Consider the following 4,813-nt stretch of genomic DNA (forward strand, 5'->3'; position numbering starts at 1 on the left):
TCTCTTCAGCTGCCACAGCCTTCGTCTTTATGTTTTTCTTTATTTAGATTCCATTTGTGTATTAGGACTGGCTTTTTTTTTTTGTGGTTCACTAGGATTTTTGTTCGTTTCTTTATTCTCTAAGTTGGTTTGGTTTGAGTGAGAGTTCCCAGTGGACTGGGACAGCTGGATGATGTAGAAAATGTGCAGCCGCTGCAGTCCTCCAGGACCAAAAGTGAGCACTGAAAAGACAATGGCTGGAATAGCAACTCAGAATGAGCTCAGTCTTGCTTTGGACCCAGTGGTTCCAGGGTTGGCTCCCATTTCCTGGCGACTTTCAATTAGAACAAACAGTTTCAGGAAGGTAATGGATGGCTCTTTTAGAGCCCTAAACTCAACTCAAGATGCAAAGTATAGGAGGGCTGCCCTTCAGTCCACCTGAAAGGCTCACAATTGTTGAGAGTGTCATTAACAGTACACTGACTTTCAAAACCAAAGCAAACCCAGCTTTATCAATATAGCGCCTTTCACACATAAAATGCAGCTCAAAGTGCATTACATATAGAATAAAATTGAAAACGAAAGAAAACGGCAGCATACAACGTAGGGAATTAGTGATACAATTAAGAGACATTTATATAAAACAAGAGCCAGTTTCTGGAAAAGGGTGGAGTGCCCTCTCAGGGTTGGGGGTGAGATCCTGCCCCAAGTGGAGGAGTTCAAGTATCTCGGGGTCTTGTTCACGAGTGAGGGGAGAATGGAGCGTGAGACTGACAGGCGGATCGGATCGGTGCGGCGTCCACAGTGATGCGGGCTCTGCATCGGTCTGTCGTGGTGAAAAAGGAGCTGAGCCGTAACGCGAAGCTCTCAATTTACCAGTCGATCTTCACTCCTACCCTCACCTATGGCCATGAGCTATGGGTAGTGACCGAAAGAACGAGATCGTGAATACAAGCGGCTGAAATGAGTTTCCTCCACAGGGTGTTTGGGCTTTCCCTTAAAGATAAGGTGAGAGGCTCAGAGTACAGCCACTGCTCCTCTGCATCGAGAGGACTCAGATGAGGTGGCTCGGGCATCTGATCAGGATGCCTCCTGGACGCCTCCCTGGCGAGCTGTTCTGGGCACGTCTAACCGAGAGGAGGAACCAGGGAAGACCCATGACACGCTGGAGGGACTATGTCTCCTGGCTGGCCTGGGAACGCCTTGGGATTCTCCCGGAAGAGCTGGATGAAGTGGCCGGGAGAGGGAAGTCTGGGCCTCTCTGCTTAAGCTGCTGCCCCCGCGACCCGATCTCAGATAAGTGGAAGAGGATGGATGGATGGATATATAAAACAAGCTAAGAGGGACTAAATCCCCATTTTGATTAATATGTAAATACACATTTAAGTTAAAGGCCTGGGGAAAAAAAGATGTGTGTTTAATCACTTTTTTTTTTTTTTTAAAGGAGGTGATTGAACTTCTCTAATTGCCACTGTCCACTTATTTTATAATTTTGGTGCCTTTGGCTAAATGCTGCCTCCCCTCTCCTGGCATGTGAAGACCCTTAGAACTGAGGGGTCTTAGAGAATGAGGGGGAGTGTAAATAGTTAAAAGATCAGTGCTGTATGAAGGTGCTGGGACATCAAGTGCTTTGGAAGTGAGTACAAGAAATTGGAGTTTGGAACTACCCAGAAATGTTGATGTTTTTAGTAGACATTGATATTATTTTTATCAGGATGACATTCATTTGAGCTATAAGAACATTAATAGTGTTTCAAATGCCAATTATTGCTTGAAATGACTGCTTTTTAAAAATATATTATTCACATATGGTCCAGGTTTCAGCAGCCATTCCCTCAGTGTCCTAACAGTCAGGGCCGTCTTAACGCATGGGCACGCTTGGCAGTTGCCCGGGTGCCCCATGCTAATCTATGTATGTGGTGACCCCAGTGCACTGCTTTGCCCAGGGGCCTACAATGCTGTTAAGACGACCCTGCTAATAGTCAAGTCCCTTAGCTTGTCCTTAGTTGGATGTGTTTAAAGATTAAATGGTTATTAGAGAAACCTTTGTTATTACATTAGCACTGCCAACACCTCTTATTCTGTTCACTTGTGTTGCAGAGTATCGGCATTCCTAAAGTTCAGTTCTGGTTTGAAAAATGACCCAAATAAAACAGCTTTCTCAAGAAACATTTTTTTTTTCAGAATGAAGAATATTTCATGTGACAGATTGGCATTAAACTAAAGATTTCATGTTGTCTGTTTTGTCTTGTGGGGAAAAAAAAGGCAAACTGGATCTGACCGGGGAAAAACAAAACGAAGGGGAAGGCCAAGATGGACAACTGCATAAGAGGAGAAGGTGACGGAGCGTGTCGTGTGAGAAACACAGCGCCTTACAAGTCCTCAGTTGACTTCTTCCTTAAATACACTCCAAATCCTAGTGACATCTTAGACAGGGAATGCTGGCCATGCCACTGCTTTTCAAGTAATCTGTTCAGTGTCTGTGCTCTTTTGCACATTTTTAACCTTTTCTTTTTATTTGCCAATTTTGGTTATGGTCTTTTTCTTTGAAGCTCTGCCTCTAATAATAATGAATAATAAACTGTATTTAATTTTGCTTTCCTAGGCACTCATGGGCTCGTTACAAGATGAAACCATACAACAGTACCATTAGAAATAATAGCGGGCTTTGCCCCACGCACGCTTTGCTCGCCCATTCCCTCCAACAACCAGGGGCACGGTACACGCCAGCTACTTCGGGTCTCTGCCTCTCGTGTTGTGAAGAGGGGGGCTAAACGCACGCTAAGGAGATGCAGTAGCTCCTCCGAAACCCCCTCTTAAACGGAGATACAATGGGAAACATCCATCCATCATCCAACCCACTATATCCTAACTACAGGGTCACAGAGGGTCTGCTGGAGCCAATCTCAGCCAACATTGGGCGCAAGGCAGGAAACAAACCCCGAGCAGGGCGCCAGCCCATCACAGGGCACATACACACACACACATAAACAAACACCCTCACACCAAGCACACACTTGGGACAATTTAGTATCACCAATGCACCTAACCTGCATGTCTTTGGACTCTGGGAGGAAACCCACGCAGACACGGAAGCAAACCCGGGTCACCTAACTGGCGAGGCAGCAGTGCTACCCACTGCGCCACCGTGCCACCCCAATGAGAAACAATTTTTTTTTTTTTACCTCCTCTTTGCTCGATCAGCTGTTGGCTTCCTGCTGCATGCTGTGTGATCTGCAGCACTTCGAACATTTAAAAGCCTGAAAAGCAGATGTCCTTTTGTCTCACTGCCTCGTCTCGCGGGATGTTAAAGAAAATCACGTCTCCTTCCAAGATTTTTTTTTTTTTATAGTATAGAGAAATGCATAAATAAGTGAATCCAACCTGCACTAGGGGTGACCAGCGCCAGTCCTGGTGGGCCACAGTAGCTGCATGTTTTTGTTTCAGCCCAGTTGCTTAATTAGAAACCAATCCTTGCCAGTAACAGATCTTATTTAACTTTGTGGCTTCTTATTGTTTTAACTCTGCCATGTTGGCTTATTCTCATGTCGTAGTTTTTTTGGGTTTTTTTTTTCTCCTTTCCAAGGATGTCATCCAAATGGTTTGAATCCTTGAATGGGTGAGGAGTTCTCATTCTTTAACTTTTTATCTTCAGTTTCCTTCCAAACATTTTATCAAACCAGATAGTTCATGGTGACTCCTCACAGGTGTCAATGAGGACAAAATAGATGGAGAATTGCTGGCTCCTTTGTCATTTGCAGTGTATTGCTAATAAGGAGCCATTAAAAACAGGGAAAGTAGCTGTTTACGATTAAAATGAGCAATTAAGAGTGGGAAATGTTAACAAGCAAGACCCCCAAAATGAAGCATTAAAATGTCACTTGAACCATAAGTGCTTCATCAGCAGTGATTGACTTCCCATTAAGAAATTGAGATGAGACAAAAACCTGCAGGCCCTCCAGGACCGACGTTGTTCACCCTGGACATTCGCCTATTACAATAAATAGTTAATCGGAACAAATAAGAAAGTTATAATGTATGAGGGGAATTCTGGAGAGAGGGTAACGCTACTGCCTCTCATCCAAGATGCCAGGGTTCACATCCCGGGTGCTCCGTCTTTGGAGTTGGCATGTTCTCCCCATGTCTCTTTGGGTTTCCTCCCACAATCCAAAGACATGCAGGTGAGGCAAATGGGTGTTTGCAGAGAGAGTTCACCCTGGTGCCCGACGTTTGCCAGGATAGCCCTGCTCAGGATAAACGCATTTGAAAATGGATGGGTGGAACTCCAAAGCTGAGGAGCGGTAGAACTACCGTATCGGCCCGAATTTTTTCATGAAGATTTAAAAAAAAAAAAATCAGAATTTAACGCGATCCATTCATTTTTCATAAAAGAATTCCGCCGTCGTAGTGATAAACCGTTCCGCTTCATCATTCTTTTACACCAACCTATACTTGCTTTAAAGTCCGTTTTAGGGATGTTTAAATTAGCAGCCTCTTCTAACGCTTTAAATTTTTATAACTTCACGGGATATTGGGAATCCTTCATTTCGCTTTTCTACTACGAATTTTACCACTCGATGCTCAGCTTCTTTAAACCTTCCTATTTTGGGAAGATTTTCATGAGGAATTTGCATTCATATATTTCGTTAAATCTTTTCTCCAGAGACGGACGTTTACTTCTGGAACTCCTTGAAGCTCTCATGTTGTTCGTTCTCTCTGCCTCGTTTGCAACCATAATCTTAAAATTCATATCGTAGGTTCTCCTGGTACCTTTATTTATTTGTCTCTTTGATGAGCCTTTTTTCTCAACACTACTATTATAACTCGCGCTCAT

The sequence above is a fragment of the Polypterus senegalus genome, chromosome 13 (assembly GCF_016835505.1).
Source record: "Polypterus senegalus isolate Bchr_013 chromosome 13, ASM1683550v1, whole genome shotgun sequence".
Taxonomy (NCBI): Eukaryota; Metazoa; Chordata; class Cladistia; order Polypteriformes; family Polypteridae; genus Polypterus; species Polypterus senegalus.